General features: G+C 47.3%; 1 protein-coding gene across 2 annotated transcripts in view; it reads left to right on the top strand.

The window, feature by feature from the left end:
- Positions 1–249: 249 nt before the first annotated feature.
- DIS3L2 (DIS3 like 3'-5' exoribonuclease 2) overlaps positions 250–20,914 on the top strand; it is a 260,872-nt gene continuing 240,207 nt past the window's right edge. Inside the window, exons 1-2 of one of the 2 annotated variants that reach the window (XM_036022709.1) lie at positions 383–911; positions 1,815–1,995. The gene's annotated coding sequence lies outside the window, so the exon portion shown is untranslated. Of the gene's footprint in view, positions 328–382; positions 912–1,814; positions 1,996–20,914 lie in introns of those variants that run through there. The other variant, XM_028509578.2, reaches the window with a different exon arrangement.

Genomic DNA, 20,914 nt, shown 5'->3' with positions numbered 1-20,914 from the left:
TGCTGGGAATCAGGAACAGGGGCGGGAGACCGCTGTCCCCGGGGTGGGGAAGGAAGGCGTCTCAGAGGCCGTCTAGCTCGAGCCACAGGCTTCAGCCAGTCGCCCCCGCGAGGCGAGAGCGGAGAAGCTACGGTGGACCCCTGTCTGATGCCTCGCTCCCGCTGCAGCGGAACTGCAGCCGACCACCGCCTCTGCAGCGCACGTGCGGCGCGCGTCGTTCTTGGTCCCTTCCGGCCACCGTTGCTCTCTGTAGCTCCGCGGCCGTGACCCGGAAGAGCATTCTCCTTAGCAACTGCGGGACCGCGGCGGCGCCTCCCGGGAGCTACGGTGAGGCCACCCGCCCCCGCCCGGTCAGCCCCACCTTGACCCCTTTCCGGGACCGACCGGGGTCCGGCCTGTGGGACCTCCGCAGGCCTTCGTGGGGCCCCTGCGGCGGCCCCGGGCGAGCGCCCTCCGCCTCTGACATTTCTCTCCGGTCCTGGCATCGCCCCAGCCCATCCCACGCCCCCCCAACTCCAGGCAGACCCGGCCTCCGAGCCCCGGCTCCGCGCCGCGGGCCCTCCCTTGCAGCCCGGCGTGGAGTGCGGGGCGCGGAGCCGGGTGCTGTGGAGAGGCTGCTCGCCGAGGCTCGGGTCACCTGTGGACGCGTTCTCACGGGGCTGGCAGGGGTGGGGCGTCTCAGGAGCCGTGAACAGCAGCCACTTAAGTTTATTACTTGACGTTTGCCAGCTGCCTCCCGGAGTGATGTACTTAATCTGCTCTGTCGATCTTGGAGACCCATTTCACTGAATATTTTGTCTTTTTCCCGGGGAATTGGCTTTCCAGTTTTTAGTGATGTGCAGTTAGTATTCAGTAGTTAAGATTTTGTATCTTCCCACATTGCCACAGAAGGAACCCTCCCTTGGGACTGAGTAGGTTTAGGAAAAGTGTCAAGTGAAATTCGCTACGTTGAAGAATGTAGGGGCAGGCGTGGTTAATACATCTCTGATTTACATTTGAAAACATTCAACACAGTCTCTTATCAAAATCCCAGCTGTTTGTTTTTCTTTCCGGAAATTGCCAATCTGAAATTCATGTGGAACTACAAGGGCCTGAATGAACACCTCCCTGAACTGAGTTGGGAGGCAGAAGTGGCAACATTGTTGGGGAAAGACTTCATGTTAATCCAGTGATGAGGGAGCCGAGACAGGCCTATGAACTATGTTTGGAAATGATGTTATTTGGGAATCAAATGCAGGAGTTTATAGATCAATACCCATTCTTCAAAAACAGGAGAATTTAATTTCAGTTCAGTGAGTATTGATTCAGCCCCTACAGTGTCGTGTGCACCTGAAAGGACACATGTGAGAAGTGAGACTGCACGTGGTCAATGTCAGGAGAACTAGACAGTAACATTCGTTTACATGCAAAATCAGTGAGAGGAGAGATCAGTATTAGTCTGAGCTTTCGGGAGTATGTTTAGATACTATGAAGTATAGATACTATTTGTCTCTATGGATATATCATATTCATGTTGGCCAGGACAGGGAATCCTAAAGAGTTTCTTTCCTTATCTTCTTGAGGGTTTGGGAAGTAGTCTCATGTGACATTTTGTAGTATTTATTTAGATTTCTAAGGCCACTTGATTGTAATATCTGTTTCTTTCAGTACAAATCTGTCTGGCATTTTACTGTGTTTGAGATCTAATATGATGAGGCTACTAGCTGAGGGAGGGGGCACGGGGGGGGGGGGAACTGTGCTGCTTAGAAATTCTTTCTTCTGCTTCTGCATACTCACTAGCCTTGTGAAATGTTGCTGTCTTCTTCCTTTGACAGGTATTTCCAGAACCCTTCCTATGTAGCAGGCTCTGTATCAGGAAATACCAAAAACAAGTGACTCAACAACTAGTAGCTCTGCTTTACCTGTGGGGGGTGTGTGTGTGTGTGTGTCTAGACTGTCCCCTTGGATACTCTGCATTTGCCTAGAGACATAGAAGGGCCAGAGAAATTTACACGGGTATACCTCTCTTTATTTTGCTTTGTTTTATTGTGCTCCACAGGTGTTGCATTTTTTACAAATGGTAGCAAGACCCTTGACCAGCAAAAAGATTAGGACTCACTTTATTGCGTTACTCACGTTATTATGGTTGTCTGGAATTGAAACCAAAATATCTTTGAGGTACGCCTGTACGTGCATCTGAATTGACTTATTTTTCTCTTTAAAGAGCTGAATAGGGTTTTTAGGCCCAGTTGCTTTGGGTATTCGCCAGAGATTCATTTTGCGAAGAATGTACACTCTTAAGGAGACCTCTATGAAGTTTTATTGTTTTTTTACAGGCTTAGTGCCCATTTACTCACTTAGTCAATACATTGAGTGCTTACTTGGTACTAGGCACTGTCCTTGGCCTTGGAAATGGGCGAGAGTGAGTGCATACAGGGTCCCTGTCCTCAGCAGATGGTGTCACATCATCCCACGAATGTAAAACTGCAACTGTGACAACTATTTGAGTTAGGGAAGTCACAGAAGCGACGTTTGCACTGAAATCTGAAGGATGCACAGGAAAGGAAGAGGGTCCCGTCACCGCAAATGCAAATGGCGAGGGCAGAGCCTGCGAAGTCACGGTGCAGGGGGAGGACTAGGGCTTACAGGACAGCTCGGTGTGAGAGCAGGAGGAGCGAGGAGTGGAGAGGGATCGATCTGGTGGGAGAGGGGCTGGAGAGGTGGGCGGGAGAGTGCCGCCTTCGAGCAGGTGGAGGAGTTACTCTGTATCTTTGGGGTAAAGAGAAACCTGTGGTTTTACTTAATAATGGACTTGGGCTGCTTTACGGGCGTGTGAATAGCCTGCTTTGTGTTCCCGCTGTTCCTTACTGTGTGTGTCGTCTTCTCGTTCCTCATTTTCTCAACCTGCTCCCTCAGCTTTATTGTCGCCGGGGAAGCCTCTCTGTCCTACCAGCGAGACACTTCACTCTTTTTTAATTGGGAGACGAGGAATTTTAGGGTTTGGGACTAGGCATTAGAAATTAGTTGATATGGAATCTTCATGCAGTAGTGAGACCTCTAGGACACTGATTCCTGTGACTCTTGTTTTAAATTGTAATAAAAACATTAAATTTACCCTCTTAACCATTTTGAAGTGTACAGTTCATTGTTGCATAACAGATCTCTGGGACTTTGTCATCCTGCAAAATGAAAACTTTACCTGTTGAACAACTCCCTCTTTCTCCTTCCTCCAGCTCCTGGAACTCCCCCCCGCCCCCCCGCCCTTTTCACCTTTCATGATTTTGACTGCGCTAGATACCGCATGTAAGTGAAATCCCACAAGGTACGTTCGTTTTTACCTTCATACTCCTTCCCTAGCACCCTGGTGTAATATCCTTTCTTTTCCCATCAGTAAATTCAAATCCTCCCAGTTTTTTTTTTTAATCCTCTCCTGAGGATATATTTTTATTGATTTTAGAGAAAGGAACGGAGAAAGAGAGAAAGAAACATCGATTGTTGCCTTGCACCAACCAGGGATGAACCTGCGACCTAGACATGCGCCCTGATTGTGAATCAGTTTTACAACCTCTTGTAGGGACGATGCTCCAACCAACTGAGCCACCTGGCGAGGGCCCTCCTGCTTCTCTAAGGCCCAGGTCCTCTCCCTTGTCCTTCCACTTGGGTTAGCAGACCCAGAGTGGAAGAGGCCTTAGAAAGTTTCTAGGTGAATAAGGCGAGCCCTGCAGAAGTCTCAGCAATCGGCTGGTGGACGGATCTCTAGTGAGGAGAGCCAGGCTGGGACTGGAGCGCCAGGCTTTCCCCTCTCGGTGGTGCCTGCTCCGCCTCCACCTGCTCGCGGAGGGATTCAGTGCTCCACACTTGCGTTAGATCAGGGGTGCGCGGAGGCACGGACCCGTGTTCCCCTCCCCGTGACGTCATGCTGAGGCATATTAGATGCCGAGGAAGTACTTAGTCTTTGAGTTGATTGTGTTCAGGGTACTTGTTGCCTAAAAGGTGGCCCTACATGAAATTTGAACTTCATCGATTTTAGATCCTCGATTATATTAATCAAATTTACATTAGTCCTTCAGTTGATAATTCTTTCACTTTTGCAATCAGAACTAAGACTTTCTTACCACTTCCCAATGCTCTCTGTATTGAATATATTTGTCCATGGGATGTATATTGGATTCCCTTGCAAATTTTGATGAAAATCTAGTGAAAAAACTGTCAGAGATGAAAAACCTAACGCATTAAACTTTCTAGGTTAGCTGATTTATTTTGAGGGAAGGGTTTATGCTTCTTTGTGAGCTTCATTGCTGCTTAGTGTTTCTGAAAGCATCATATTTGTGCCACACTTTATAGTGCACATCCCAGGCCGCCTGTGGATCAGTTGATTTTGGGCACTGGACTGGAAGTGATTTTGACATGGCTCAGTATTTTTAAGGCAAAAAAAAAAAAAAGTGTAACAAAGCATTTTCTTATATGAGGAAGATTTTTAGCTTTTATTTGTAGTTTCCCCATGTATCCCAGACTTTGCTTTTCTGTAATGTTGTTTTACCAGCCTTATAGAATCTAACTTTTAGAATATCCTCTTAAAGTTAACCTTTAAAGAGTTTCTTTTTTTTGTTGTTTTTGTTTTTGTTTTATATGGGCAGTTGCTGTGGGAGGTCAAGTTCATTCCTCACTGAAATACCACCGAGCACACGTACAGATCACATTGTGAGCCTGGAACGGGGCCACGGGTCCCTCGGAGGCTGGGCCGTTGCCGGCGATGCCAGGGAGACTTGGCGGGAGTTCCTGTTGTCCTTATCAGACCGAGTGTGGTGGTGGAACTGCACAAAGCGCCCCTCTGTGCCCTGTGACAGGAGATAGATGTGACAACGGGGGCTTTTCAGATAGCATTTTACTTGGAACCAGAGCTAGAGCTCGATGCCCAAGAACTTGGTGCCCCAGAGTTGCAATTATGTGATTAACTCTTGCGTTGAGGTTGGCATCAGTCAAGTTCAGTCCCATTAGTCCAAAAACACTACCTTTCCCCCGCCTCCCAATATTTAAGATTATGGTGTGTTGTGGGGATTATTATTTATGGATCACCTTGTATGTCAACTAACTCCCATGCGTTGTGTCATTTTACAGCCAATGCTTGTCCAGTGAGAGACATGATTTGACTCCTTTGTTGAGAAAACTGAGTCATAGGCAGGAAGCGTTAGGACCCGTGGAAGTATGGTCCCGTGTCTGTCTGATGCCAAAGCCCGCACCCCTCCCTTCACGGGGCACTGGGTTCTGATTTCAGCATGCCCACTGGTCCGGAGGACGTCAGTGGAAAGGCTGCAGTAATGGTAGAGAAAAGGGCAAGCACAGCAGCAGGCTGATGTAGTAGGAAGCTACCTGTGCCTTGTGGCTTGGAAAACATCCTTCCAATGGAGGAAAGTAATTGTTGCAGTCTTTGGTATGCTTGAGAGCTCGGGTGCCAGAACCAGGAGGAGGCAGGAAGTCACACAGTTCTGATGGAAGAGCTCCATTGTTTAGCTTCCCCTGTGGGCTTCCCGGAATGGAATTGGATGGTGTCTCCTGCTAGGCTTTGGGGGTGAGGGTTCGGGGTGACTGCAGACGCTGAGGGATTCAGAGAGAAGCCCCAGACATTTCCACACAACCTCGCCACATTTAAAGAGCATTTCTCCTCAGGGGAGGTGGTGGCCCCTGTCTCTCTCTTTGCTGGGGTCAGCTTCGGCCAGTGAGTGGTCGAGGGTCGGCGAGGGCTCTGCACCCCAGCTCTGTCGGGAGCGGGATGGTAGCGCATTGTTCTTGTTCGATCCTAGAGTAGTAAAAAAGACAGTTTACATAGTTTGTTGTTCTTTCTTAGTTATTTTCAGTTTTTTTAAATGAAAACATATTTGTATTTTTCACAAATCCTTTTGCTCCTATGAGACATTTACTTTCTTTATGATTTACTGCATTTTGCTAGTTCAAATCAGCCTTTCTTAATACTTTGGAAGTGAGGGTACCCCATGAATTTTATGACAAAATGCACATTATTAACAAAGAATAATTTTAAGTGAATGAGTGAGGGCCCAGTTTGTATTATGAAGGATTATTAACTATTGGTTAAGCCCATGTTTGTTAAAAGCCGATTTGTTGAGGTATAGTTGACCTACTACATGTAACATATCAACTGTAGGTCTACTGTTGACCTACTGTACATGTTTAAGGTGTACAAGTGGTTAAGTTCGACACACGTGCGGACTCGTGAGACCATCATCACGACCAGGAGGGCGAACATGTCCATCGCCCCCAAAGCTTTCCTCATATCCTGGCTCCTCGGCCCCCCTTCCAGACACCCACTGATCTTTCTCTTGTCATACATTAATTTTCGTTTCCTAGAATTTTATATAAATGGAACTGTACAGTATGTAGTACATACTCAAATTAATTACTTTTAGATTCATCATGTTTTTAGTGTATTAGTAGTTGATTCCCCTTTAATTCTGAGGAACATTCCCCTAAATATTCCTCTGTGTGGATGTACCAGTTTATTAACACATTCACCTATTGCTGGAAATATTGTTTCCAGATCTGGTAACAAATAAGACTGCTATGATACTTGCTATAGTTTTTGTGTTGATATAATAGTTTTATTTGTTTTGGCTACATCAATACCTAGGAATGGAATGGCTAGATCACATGGTAGGTGTATGTGTACCTTCTAAAGAAACTGTCCAGCTTTCTCAAAGTGGGTGTACTGTTTTGCATTCCTACCAGTTCCTCCAGATCCCTGTGCACACTTGGTATAGTCAGTCTTTTAGATTTCAGATGTTCTAATTTGTAGTGGTGCCTGACTGTGGTTTTAATTTGCATTTATTTCTCCAGCAGTTAGTGATGCTCAGCATCTTTGCATGAACATATTTGCTATCCATACAGCTGCTTTGGTGAAGTGTCTGTTCAAATTTGTGGTCAATTTTTAATTGGGTTCTGTGTTTTCATATTACTGAGTTTTAGAAGTTCTTTGTATATTCTGCATGTAAGTCATTTTTCAGACATGAGAGTTGCAAATATTTCCTTCCACTCTTTCCATTCTCTTAGTGGTGTCTTTTGAAGAGAGAAGTTCTTAATTTTGATAAAGACCAATTGGTATTTTTTTCTTTTATGAATTGTGTTTTTGTTGCTTTATTTAAGAAATCTTTGCCTAAGTCAATATCACAAAGATATTCTCCTATATTCTAGAAGTCTGAGTTTTTACTTTTAGATGTATGATCCACTTTGAGTAAATTTTTATGAATAGGGTAAAGTATTGATCAAATTTCACTTCTTTCTTTTATTTATATATGGAGTACAGTTGTTCCCAAACTATTTGATAAAAGACCATTCCTTCACTAAATTACCTTGCACCTAGGTTAAAAGTCCATTTCTGTATGTGTGGTTTTATTTTGGATTCTCTTTCCTGTTTCATTATTGATCCGTTTGTCTTGATGCCAATACTGCACTGACTTGATTACTACAATTTTATAAGACTTGAAGTCAGATAGTGTAAGTCCTTCAACTTTGCTGTTTTTTTTCTCAGATTTTGGATCTTTGAAGTCCTTTCATTTCTTTCTTCCTCCCCCCTCCCTTTCTTTCTTTTTAGAGATTTTATGTATTTCTAGAGAGAGGGGAAGGGAGGGGGGAGAGAGAGGAAAACAGCAGCGTGTGGTTGTGGTTGCCTCTTGCGTGCCCCCCGCTGTGCCCCGACTGGGAATGGAACCGGTGAGCCTTTGGTTTGCAGGCTGGTGCTCAGTCCACTGAGCCACACCAGCCGGGGCTTACAATTGTGGACTTTTATTAAGTACTGAGAAGGTACAAAATAATGTATGCAAAATAGGGGTGAGGTATGCAGAGTAACAGGGCAGTGGATACTCCCGTACCCAAACACCTAGTTTAAGGGGAGGTTATCAGCGCCATTGACGTTCCCTGCGATCCGTTCCTAATCCTGTCTCTTCCCCCTTCTGAGTAACCTGAATTTTGTATTTTCTTCACACTTGAACCACACACTTTATATCCTTAAGGTGTTCAATTGTGCATGTTTTTGAAATCTGTAAAATGGAATCACAGTGTGAGTGTTTTTCAGTGATATTTGAAATTGCGTCTTACATGTCAAACAGCTGGCAGCCTTGGAACATTGGAAGTGGGGGTGTAGAGGAAGCCCTGTTACGTGGTCTGTCCTTCAGGCCGGGTACACACGGTTTCCCCCAGCACGTCCTCAGTGCTCGGTCCAGCCTGTACTGTCTCAGAGAGGCTGCTCCGCTCTTCCAGGAAGAAGGTGGTTTTGTAACCTCTGTTCTGTCTGGGACGTGTTCTTGATAGTAAGATATGGAGAGTAAAGCACACTTCATTCTTTCTAGATTCCTTTTAGGGCACTACCATCTGAGGTAATACAGAAGACATGTGCCCGGGCTGGTTTGGCTCAGTGGGTTGAGTGCGGGCTGGCGAGCCACAGGGTCTCCAGTTCTGTGCCCAGGCAGGGCACATGCCTGGGTTGCAGGCCAGGTCCCGGGTAGGGGGCACCTAGGAGGCAACCACACAGTGATGTTTCTCTCCCTCTCTTTCTCCCCCCCTTCCTCTCTCTCTAAAAATAAATAAAATCTTAAAAAAAAAAAAGACATGTAGGTGGGCTTGTCAGGAGTACAGTTGCTGTGAGAATCGTCACTTTGGATTTCTTTATTCTGGATTAAGGAATCGTGCCTGTATGAATATAGGTTTTATGTTTAAGGTGCATCTGTAGGCAGCAAGTTGACCACCTGCAGTGTGAGGTTTTAAAACAATCCTAAGGCTGTGAACTTGATGGTGGAGCCGGTGCCCCGCACTCAGCTCCTCTGCTCGGAATCCACGCTGGGAATGGCGGCTCCCGAAGGGAAGTAGAGGCTTTGAAATCTCCCTGTTGCCTCTGGGCCTCGGGTCTGTTCCCTGAGAAGCAGGGATTCTGGTGTCGCTGTTTTGAGTTCTCTCTTAGAAGCGGTGAGGGGAAGGAAGGCCGCAGGTCTGTCTTAGTTGCATTTCAATATTTTTGGAACTATTTTGGTTCATTGTTGAGTGCCCTATTTCTTACTGTCTACCTGAAGTTATTAACTGTTAAATCCATGGTGATGCCCTTGTGGGTAGTAGAGATGTTTATCAGGGAAATGTAGAATTTTAAAAAGTTGCAAACCCCGGACTCACCATCTTGCAAACTCACTGACAGTGAAAGAAAGGCGTGAATGTGGAACATGGCTCACCCACAGAGAGGAGGGCCGCCGCCAGTTGCTCTGTTAGGACTCTCTCGGGTCCCCCAGGACAGGGCACCCAGCTGACGGGCCAGACCCGGGACCGGCGGGTTGGCACAGGGATCATTCTAAAGTTCCCCCACTTTTCCATCTGTGGTCTGGGTTTAGTCTTAGTCATCCTCTGTTTAGAATTTCTGTCCTGCATTCCTTCAGATGCTCTGAGTAGTTCTAGAAGTTTCCTCTGTGACTTCGATGGGACAGTATAATTGTGTGTAAGTTTGCATGTCCTCCCCTGGGAGTGTTCTGCAAGGCCCCACGGGGACCTCGTGTTGTAGGCAGGGTGTGGTCTCAGCCAGGCCTTGCCTCACTTGGGGCTGAGTGAGCCTGAAGGTGGTCAGTTCCAGACGATCTCAGCTGCAACCCCGAGAGTGGGCACTGGCGTAGCCACGCCTTTCCGAGAAGAAAGCGGTAAGATCCCAGACACACTGTATCTGATAGCAAGGGCGACGAGTTAATGAAATCGATGTTACAATAGCTAGTGCCTCCTATGGTGGCTTTTTCAGCGCTGCTGAAGTACTGCCCCGAATCACTTCGGGAAAGATAGTATCATTTCATCCTGTCGTTGCCCAAGTGTGCTGATCAGCTCAGATGTTTCACTGTGACCGCTCATATGTTGGCCCAGAGGAATACAGTGGAAAACAGGAAAGAAAAAGAGACTCACAAAACTTCCTCTCATGAAGCTTACAGTCTATTTGCAGCTGTTTAATTTGTATAATCAAACAATTGTACTGATGGATGTTTAATTTCAAACTGAAACTTCTACCCTGGAGTGGGAGGGTGTATGACACACTCATATACCCTCATTTATTTTGTTTTAAATCCTTTTTTTAAAATAAGATACTTTCCCTTGCCATTTGGAGCTGAGCATGAATTTTGACATCACTGGGTGCCTTCCTGTGCTTCTTCGGACTCTTGATTTCCATTAAAAACTGAAATTTTTATTTAGTTCCCGCTGTTTTACATTGCACAGGTTTCTGTCTGTTCCTTCCCTCTGTTGCTGTGTCTAGTGTCTGTCTCCAGGGTCTTCCTGAAGAGAGAAGACAGGACACGTGGCAGTGGGTTGAAAGTACCGACTGGCATGAAAGTCTTTAAATCACAAGAAGTAATCTTACTTGTTCCAATTTAGTAATTCTGTAGATGACTTTAATTGTAGTAATAAAACATGGGAGAGAAACATGAGATTAAAGTTAAAATAAATCCTAGGCAAAGTACACATTAGAAATGAAGCTATTTGTTGAAAAATGAAGCAATTTTCACCTCAGCGTTTTGGGGCCTTATCTTGGTAGCAGAACTTGCACTTGGGAAGACCTCTCCGGGCTTTGGTTTTGTATGCTGCCTCTCTGCGGAACGTGTGTTTGGTGTGGGCGGACCAGAACCCGGATGCCTCAGTGACACTGAGACGGTTCGGTCTGTGTTAGGCAGGAGGTGGTACCTAGGTCCGCCCTAACGGTATCCTTCATGTGTGTCCTGCCCGACCGATGTGCTCCTGCGTGTTCTCCAGGTGTGACGATATTTACCTGCAGCGTTCGGATACATTTCGTAATGGGCACCGAGATTTTAGAGTGTTATATGAACTTATAAAATAATTTTAATATGCAGGGGAAAGATAGTTCAATTGTTTGAAGGGTCTTCTTAAATTTTAGAATATGGGGAAATATTTTAGTATTTTGAGCACTGCTATTGTTAGTTTTTAAAATTAGAGTTAAGAGACATATAGAGGTTTTTCATTCTTTTTCATCAGTGTCAAGGTATATTGTCAAGTTTTATCTTTTAACTTCCATTGTGATACTAGGCCATAGTCATCACCACGTTATCAAATTTATTCAGTCAGTGTCTGCTTTGTAGGGCACTGCATGTGAATAGGCATAAGGCATAGTCCCTGCCCCTCAAGAATTTACAGTGGAGGAGTAACCGAGCATCGTGTTAGTTGCTTCCCCCAGGAAGCACTTCCTGGGCGCCCCGCCTGCCGGGCACTGGGGAAGCGGTGGCGGGCCACACCGACGAGGCCCCGCCCTCTGGGAGCTCACATTCTAGGATCTCAACTACTTAATGCTAAACGGTGAAATTGCTCAGGACTTGACGAGGGAAATGGTACTTGTTCTGTGTGGTTAGGAAGGGTGGTGGTGAGGGGCGGGACGTGAGCTGGGCAGGAAGTAGGGTTCTCATTTCCCAGGGTCTATTCTGTGGAGCCTGCTGTAAGTAAGGGGCGCTGTGGGCAAACGGATGTGGAAAACGTAGTATACCATGGGGTGGCAGAGAAGGGACCCCAAGAGCTAGAGAAATTAAGTGAGGTTCACAGAGGGGATGACCGTGAAATTTGAGCTGTCCTGTAACGGGTGTAATTTTAAGTGTGAGGTTGGAGTGGAGGGTGAGGGAATCGTGTGAGCTGGGGGAGAACCGGTCCAAATGTGCCCATGTCCCCCTGCCCCGCGTGGAGGCTGTCATCTGTCCCCCGCCCACCTTCGTGACTCTTCCTTCCCGGCAGCATCTGGACACGCTCGGGTTCCCCTTGAATGGAAATGATAGCAGCAGCAACCACCTGAAACTCGGCCTTTTGATTTCACTTCTCCCTCTTCATAGCCAAAGTCACAGAAGAGGTGACAGCTCATTAGCCAGTTTCTTTCTCCTCAGCTTCCTTCTCTTTGGTCGCTGCTCCCACTGCTTTCCTAAAGCAGCTGTCACCAGACTCCCTGCGACACCCATGCTGCTGAGTCTGATCAACACTCAATTTTTTATTTCACTTCTTTTATTCTCCCCTGGCTTCTTGAAACCTTGATTTTCTCGACCCCCCCCCCCCCCAGCTTCTCTTACATGTGCATATACCCTCCTAAGGCCATTCCTCCTTCGTCTTTGCCATTTGGACATTCTTCCCCCTGGCTACTGGGCTCTGCCAGGTCTCCATCCTGGGCTCCTCCCCTTCCTCCCGTCACACGCTCTCCCTCAGCCGCCCTCATCTGTGTGCACGTCTTCAGTCACTCTCCGTCCTCCTGGGACGCCCGGGTCTGACCTTCGCCCGGATGTTCGCAGGGCCCCGGACTGTGTGTCCAGCTGCCTGTGTGATATCATCTGCTGGTGTCGCAAAGTGACCTCCCACTCGGCCCATCCGGGGCTGGCCCGGTGATCTCTCTGTCTGCCCCAAGCCAATAATCCTGTTCTGGCGAACGTCACAGTCACACGTCTGATCGTGCGAGCCAGAGGACGTGACGGGGTCCTTGGTCATCCTTTCCCCTCCTTTAGAGTCCAGCCCCTCACCAGGTTGTGCTGATTTGGGTTCCTAACATTTCTTGATGACCGTTTCTTGATTTTAACGTAATCATTTTTTGCATGGACTGCTCCAGCGCCCTCCTAACCGGAGGCCCCACTCATTCTTTTCCCCGGCCCCCCGCCCGTTTTCTCCCCTGCAGCCCGAGGGGTCTGAATACGCCTCTGACCTGGTCCCTCTCCCGACTGAAGTGCTTAGTTCTTCCCCGTCGTCTGTAAGATAAAAAACCCACAGTTCTCAGTTTCCCCTGCGAGTTCCAGCATGGTGTTACCCGTGCTCTCCCTCCCGCCCGCTCTTGCCCGGCTTGCCTCTCTGTCCTCTAAGCTGTCACTGCAGCGTGTTTCCTGAGCGTGTCTCATGCCCTCCCACTCCGGGGTGGAAGTTCCAGTTTGACATTACACATCAGTCGGTATACTTGTTTGATTATACGAGTCACACAGTTGCAAATAGACTGTAAGCTTCCTGAGAGGAAGTTTTGTGAGTCTCTTTTCTTTCCTGTTTTCCGTTGTATTCCTCTGTGCCAAGCATAGTACCCGGGCCACTGTAGGAGCTCAACATGTTTTTGTTTCATGAGTGAACAGGTGGATGGTTCAGCCAGAATAATAAGGCATGAAAGAGCGTGTGAAGTGGCGTGAAAGTAACAAACAGAGGCCGGAGGACCTTTCGAGGCGGCGGCGTGAGACTGAAGCAGGGTGAGGACAGAGTCAGAGCCGCAGGGTGGGGAGGGCAGACTGGCCGTGGGGTTGGGGCTTGAGCAGAAACTCCAGAAGAAACTAAGAGACTTATTCACACGTGGTCTGCACGCTGGAGAGTGCAGACCTCACTCTGAACCGAAGACGCGCTCCGAGGTGGGGGCGGGGAGCGGGGTGTGTGCAGGGCGTGAGCGCGAGGAGCTGATCATTACAGAGAAGGGTTCCCAGGTCATAAACTTACATTACTCGTCTTCTGGTTGGTGGGGCAACTGACCTTTCAGCGGTCAGAAAAATAGGTAACATGGGATTAATCATTTTATCAACGTCCTGGTTTGGTTCTGGCTGATGGAACAAAGGCTTTCGCCCCAGCGTGGGGGTGTTGCTTATCAACCACTCGGGGGACAACTTATCGAGCCCTGCCGTCAGTGCAGGGAGGCCGTTTACCCTGCAGGCACTGCGGAGCTCAGAAGCGCAAAGGCATGCCCAGTACGCAGCTTGAGAGTTTAAACTACACAATGTCCAAATGTTGGGCCGCATGTTACGGTATTAAAGTTCTCGTAAGTTCTAATTTCCTCCTTTTCATCAAACTTTACAAAATATGTTGGTGTTGATGAATCCGTGTTCCTTTTTTTTTTTTTTTTTTTTTTTTTTGAGCCCCATTGTCAATTGCCAGAGTGGCATGGGCTCCCTGCTCTGGGTCCCTCTTGTCTGGTGGTGGAGAAAAGTCAGGCCAAAGATCAATAGACGTTTTAGCCCTGGTGGCCAAAGTCTGTGAAGGTGGGATTACTGGGATGCAGGAGATTGAAAGTGGCGGGAGATAGGAGACTTGAAGCTGATAGTTGAATCCCAGGGCACGTCTCCTTACTCAGGAGTGTAGGAGTTACAGTGGGGCGGTTGCCTCAAGGCCAGGGGGCACGCCCTGCCTGGGCTACGGGGGCCGACCGGCAGCCGTTGTGCCCCATGCAGTGGTGTCCTCCACCCGTGGGGCTGAGGAAGCACACCTGCTGCGTGTCCGTGCCTCGTGGGGCAGAGAGAGAGAGAAGGGCAGGTTACAGGGGGACGTCCCAGCACTGGCACCTGTGTCAGTTGTCCTTTCGAGCAGTAGCGTGTCTGCCTCGTTCCATGGTGGGGTCTGCAGAAGAGGCGTTCGGGAGCTCGAACGAGGGCTGGGAGAGTGGGGAAAAGTAAGGAGCCGATCACAGCAGTGGCCTGCAGTAGGACCCAAGAACCCTTGCGGTTGTCCTTTAGTTTTGGGCTTGGGGAAGCGAATAGACCCCACATCCGGGAGGGGTCAGGGTTTAGGTACAATTGCCCTAACAATTGTACTGAAGGCTGACAGAATTGGAGCCTCTCTTTAGTGACCTCGTGTCGCTTTAGAGCTGGAACACGTGATGAGTGGAGGCTGCCGGGCCTGCTCGGAGGGAGAGCATGGAGAGGCAGATCATCTGTGTGCTGACATCGGCAGACGATACGGTATTTGCGAGATCGCCTTAAGAATTTGAGAAAAATAAGTAGGGCTTTCAGTGCCCCCCGGGGGTAAGACAGTCCAGTATCTTGTTGTTTTCCCACGTGCAAACAAGTGAATGTTGACTTTCTGAATCAAGTGGCAGCCTGAGGTCTATGGCAGAGAAAAAACAGGTCTCAGGAGGGTATGGGGTCAGGCCTACAGGGCGATTAAAGAGAAGGGTTGCCAAGGGGGACAAAAACGGGATGCTGAGATGAACCTGACGAGTGTGCCAGAAGGGAACCTCTTCGCAGGGTGGTCTGGTCGTAAATTCCTGACCGGCCGGCCGTGCTGAGTGGTCGCACCTCAGGCCTGTAGCTTCCGCAGTAAAGGTTTGTGCCTGGAACAAGCCTTGTCCGCTGTTCCGGTGCCCGTAGGAGAATACACCTCCGAAACCCTCTTTTCTAGGCCCCCGGGAAGCACAGCCACCCCCGGGAGAGCCCGGAGTCTTGTTGGCCGTCTGGACCCTGCCCGTGCCCCGCCTTCCCCCTCCCTCTGGAGCATCTGACCTCTTGCTTCCTGGCAGTGTCATCGGTCTGACCACACTCTTGTAAAAATGACTCCACATTTGGAGACTAAGGGAAGAAATAAACTTACATCCTTCGCTTTCTGGGGCAACCGAACTTTCAGCGGTAATGGTACCGGACTCGGGTCCAGCTGCCCGCCGCTGGTGGGAGGAAAGACGTTCAAGTGCGGGTGGGCAGCCTGCGAAGAGGGGGGACTCCCGTCCGAAAGACCATCCCAGCCCCTCCGCGCCGGCGGGGGCGTCATTCGGAGGCGGCGGGAAAGCGGAACAGAGAAATCGAGGGTGGGGGTTGAAAGTCTTTTTAGGTGTAAGTCAGCGTGGTCTGTTCCCACGACTGCCTCAGGGCTGCTCAAGCAGACGTCTGGCTTTCACGCTTGAGAGTCAGCAAGTGCCCGCAGCTGGAGTGTGCCGTTGCTGCCGTCAGCTGCCTTTGAAGCGAGTTTTTGTGACTTGTATACAAGTCACAAATATGCTGTTTATCTACAGGTTACATGTTAGTCAACCATTCGTCTGTTATGGAAAACACTTTTAACAGACACAGTATTAAAGGAATGGAGGAGCACCCTGGCTGGTGTGGCTCAGGTGGTTGGGTGTCATCCTGCAAAGCAAAAGGTCGCCAGGTTCGACTCCTGGTCAGGACACTGGCTGGGTCGCGGGCTTGGTCCCCAGGCAGAGTGGGTGCAAGAGGCAACCAATTGACATTTCTCTCCCTCTCTCCCCCCTTCCCTTCCCCACTCTCTAAAAATAAATAAATAAAATCTTAATGGAGGAGTGGGTCACGGTAAGAACAAGGGGTAGCATATGATTACGCCTTTATCAGTGCCCTAGTTTCCACTCAGACTCACGGAACGGCGGTCTGGGTTGAGTGGTTCCAGGACAGAGGGTACGACTTATCACACAGCACACGGCAGCCAGGGGGGCCGGTCATCCCGCTGGCAGTGTAGGGCCTCAAAAGAGCAAAGTGATTCCTTACACCCAGCTTTAGAGTCTAAACTGCCGAATGCCCAAATGTTGGGCCACGAGTTATGACATTAAAATCCTTACAGGTCCTCGAGTGCTAGGTATGAAGGAGGATAGACTTGACGCAGGAGAAGCTATCAGCTGTTAGTTTAGGACGGAGCTGGTATGGACCACTAGCAGTAGAGGAGTGACAGAAGGACTCATGTTGTGTGGGGTGCAGAGCGAAAATGATGGGATGTGGCTGATGGCGGCATGTGGGTCGAGGTGACAGAATTTCAGTGCTTCATCATTTCTCTCAAATTCACTTCATTTTCCCTTGGTAATATTTTGTTCAGCAGCTGTGATCTGGCATCAGAAAGATTTTCAGAATATTGACTTCACTAAATTATCAGAAATAGAATTTTCTGACACACCATTCTGTAGATCACAGATTGCTGGGTTAGGGACCTGCTCCTGGTCCCTTCAGAACTGGTCACTTGGGTCAAAAGTTGCTTGTTGTCCCTCAGGAGGGGCCATGGGTATGACATTTGTCTTTGAAAGGAAGTGTGGTCATCTTTTGCTCTGCTGTCACGTCTGCCAAGCAAGTAGAGAGGCTCGGGAAGAGGGGAGGTGTTCAGCTGGGTCAAGGGCTACTGCAAGGTCAAGTGAGACCAAGACTGAAGATCGGCAGTGGGTTCTCAATCTGAAGATCCTTGCTGAAGAAGTCTCTGTGGAGTGGAGGGGGAGGAAGCCTGTTGGGGTTTTTTTTTTTTTTAAGATTTTATTTATTTATTTTTAGAGAGGGAAGGGAGGGAGAAAGAGAGAGAGAGAAACACCAATGTGTGGTTGCTGGGGGCCGTGGCCTGCAACCCAGGCATGTGCCCTGACTGGGAATCGAACCTGCGATGCCTTGGTTCTCAGCCCACACTCAGTCCACTGAGCTATGCCAGCGAGGGACCTGTTGGGTTTTTGATCTCTGGGAAGGTGGTTCCTACTCGGGGCAGTCCCGGCCTCAGGAAGCACAACTCGTTTATCAGTGGGTGGCGGTTCATTTTACATTCGCTCGTGTTAGTTCTCCCTGGGCGCCAGCCCTGCCTTCGGTGGAGTAGCTCTGTCTGTCCCAGAAACCAGACCCGGTCCTGGGGTTTGGGGCCCGTCCAGTGAGCTCCTGTCCTTCAAGCTTCCATCTCATCTCCTCCCGGGATGCAAGCAGAAGACCGGTGTGGTGAGAGCTGGGCTGGGGCATGCAAGTGAGAGAAAGAAGGTACGAGGAATGCCTTCCAGTTTTAACATGAAGTTTCTGTTCTGTGGGGTTTCTAAAATGAATTATTATGGAAAGTTTCAAATACACAAAAACTAGAGAGAGTAGCTCACCTGCTCCCATTGACCTATTTCCCAAATTCAAGAATTTTTGCACATTTGCCTCATTCATCCCATTTTTAGTTCTCTTTCCTTTGCTGAGATATTTTAAAGAAACCACTGACATCATCTGTTGTACTTCCATGTACATAAACACGCTATGCGATGTGAAAATTGCTGTCCACGGTCACAGTGCCATTGCCACACCTGACCCCAAGTTGACAGTTCTTTGGTGTCACCTACAAGATTGAGAGTATTACTGAGGCCTTTCTCAAAAAAAAAACAAAACTTCTTTGAACACCCTGAGATTGTTTCCCCTTTGTTGTTTTCTTTGTGCTTGTCATGCCCTCCGCCAAGAAGGCTCTACCCCGAGACCTTCACGTGGGGGGCTTCTCGTGATTTGGACCCTGGCCGCAGTACTTTTTCTCAGTAGAGGCCTGTCCTAATGACCAAAGCTAACGTAGTGTCCTCTTTCCCCATGCCATTCGCCATTAGCTCATCGGTCTGTGTCACTGCTGTGCCCGATTACTGGGTTCCCCACCCCCCAACTGTCAGTACCGCCACAGCAGGGACCTGGCAGGTCCTGTGGAGCGCGTTGGTCTTTGCTCGGGCCCGAGCAGGTCCCAGCATAGAGCAGGGAAGCACGTGTTCAGAGACGAGTCCGCTATTGGAGAGATGAATAAGGAAAGACTCCAGCATTTTCTTAATATTTTATAACGTTATCTCTCCCTACAACTGATTCCCATTCCAGAACTTTTCTCAAGAGCTTTAACCAACAGCTGTGTTTGCAGAAAGTGCTGGATTGTTGTCCCTTTCAGGACATTTAATCTTTTAAATCCTCAAAATATTTTGTAAAATGTGAGTAAAGTCACTGCTGACCTGTTGAGAGGCAGTATTTTTACTGACATAACTCTCATTTGAGATCACTTTATTTGAGCTTGCAGCTAATAAATCTGTTTTGGCCCATATGAAACAGGATGAAATGGTTTTGTAGCCCACATGTCCTTTCACTGGTTATTTGAACTTTGTTTTTTTAGTACATCGTTTGTATTCCCTTTTACGGGGTTGTTTTTAGTTGTTGAATTGTCAGTTGTTGGGAATGTTCTTTAGCATGAGAAAAGTAACTCAACATTTTAATTATAAAAACAGATACGATTTTATAACTAAAGACTTGGATTCTTTTCGGAAACATAATTTCACACCTACAGAAATGATCGAAATCAGGAAATCAAAATGGATGGAATGCCACTGATGTGATCTATAGGTCCTATTCAGGTGTTCTCAGCTTCCCAGTCACGTTCTTTACGTGAAAAGAAAATCCCGGATCACAAGCGGCATAGAGTTGTCATGTGTCATCAGTCACCTTTAATCTGGAACGGTTTTAGCTTTTATGAATTTAACATCTTTAAAGATTATAGGCCAGTTATTTTGTAGCAGGTCCAGTTCACGTTTCCTAAGTGACACGGTTTTCGTGGCATCAGGAGGCGTGTGACGCTGGCCTGCCCTGCTGCAGGCATCTGCTCTGACCGCTTGTCGTGGTGGCCTGCTGGACTGCTCAGCTGTCGAGGGTGCACCTTCTCTCTGTATTCAGTGCGGATCTGGGAGGCTGTTTTGAGACTAATGTTTTGTTACTCCTCAGAACTTTTACCCACTAGTTTTAAGAGTCCATCGATGAGTCTGAATTAGTATGATGATTGTCAATGGTAATTTTCTGCCCCCATCACTTTTCTGCATTTATTAGTTGGGATTCTGATGTAAGAAAGAGTTCCCCCCTTCCATTGATCTATCATCTATCTATCTATCTATCTATCTATCTATCTATATCAGTATGAACTCATGTTTTCTTACTTGATGGGTAATATAAGCTGTCCTCATTTAAAAATTTAATCCTCAAGCTGTCATGTATTTGGCCAGTAGTAACCTTTTCAACTGGCTCCTGTGAACTTTTGACATGTCCCCATTCTTTTTTGAGTGTTTTCTTGTTGGAACAAGAAGATATTCTAGGCCCAGGGCTTGGCACACTTTTTCTGTAAGTGGCCAGATAGTAAATACTTTTGGCTTTGTGAGCCATACAGTCTCTGTTGCAACTCCTTACTCCACCCTTGCAGCAGGAATGCAGCCACAGATAATTTGTAAGTGAATGAGCATGGCTGTATTCCAATAAAACTTTATTTGTAAAGAAAGGTTGCTATCCAGATTTGGCCTGTGGGCTGTAGTTTGCCAACCCCCTTCCAGACTCGTATTGTACTTCCGTTAAGCCAGTCTTAGAACTGCCCGTTTTTTCTGAGGAGCCCTGGGTCCCTTCTGCAGTGAATGGTATTCAGAAGCTGAGATCTGGGTTCTAGATGTGTTCACTGCTGCTGGGATATTGTTATTTATAGGCCCTCTTAGCACACAGAGCTAGATAATATAAGAATAGATACATATACTTGCATACCTTTGTGTGTTCGTATACAGACATAGCTGTATTTCTGTATATCTCCATATATTGTAAACCATTGAGTGATAGTGGTATCTCTACTTCCATTTCTGTACCACAGATTTTATCCTAGTCTTTCTACTTTCTATATTTGTAATTTCTTTCTCATACTGACAAGCCTGACTGCTATTATCCACAGTATAGTTACTTATTTGTTGAATCCTAGAATATACAGAAACTAGTTTTAGAATTGCTAATGCATACTTCTGTGAAAAACTAATCTATTAATTTGAATTTAATTTTTATTTACACTTCTTTGTCTTTAACCTTAGGGTTTAAATACTGTGTTAAAAAATTATTTGGGTTAGTTCCTCCCCATCTCTTTGTGCATATTGTGTTTTTCATTTTAGATATAGTTAGGATCATTCATTTTTATTTGTATTGCATTTTAGGATGTTTTTATTTTATTTTATGTTGACTTTTTTGAGTACGTGAAACATGAATGTCATTTCAAAAGTCAGAACGTGCCCATTCTGACTGCGAAGTTGCTCCATGTCCATCTGTTTCCCCCAGTCTTCCTGCTGCCTTTTCATCCTGTTTTTACTTAACCTGTGTGGGGCACCATTCTCACTAGTTCTGACTTTCTGTGTGTCTTTTGTGCACACAGGTATGTGTGTGCAGTTCTTGTTTTCTCTTCTGTTTCATAAAAGGAGGCACACTGTAACTCACCTACCCTGTAATTAGTGCACCAGCCCTGCTGTACCATTCCTCTTTGGGGTTGGGATCCTGAGGGGCTACCATTGGCAGGCGAGAGTGAACTGGATGTAGGCAGGCCCTCAGAGGACCTGTAGCTCCACTTTGAATGCATTTAGACTCTAAAAAGGGGTTGAGGTTAATTTATTGTTGTTTCTCTCAGGTGCTTGGCAGAAAGCAAATGTAAATCCTGTTTGGAAGATGAT

Source organism: Phyllostomus discolor, chromosome 4 (assembly GCF_004126475.2).
Source record: "Phyllostomus discolor isolate MPI-MPIP mPhyDis1 chromosome 4, mPhyDis1.pri.v3, whole genome shotgun sequence".
In the NCBI taxonomy this organism is placed as follows: Eukaryota; Metazoa; Chordata; class Mammalia; order Chiroptera; family Phyllostomidae; genus Phyllostomus; species Phyllostomus discolor.
This window is presented reverse-complemented; position numbering and strand designations above follow the sequence as displayed.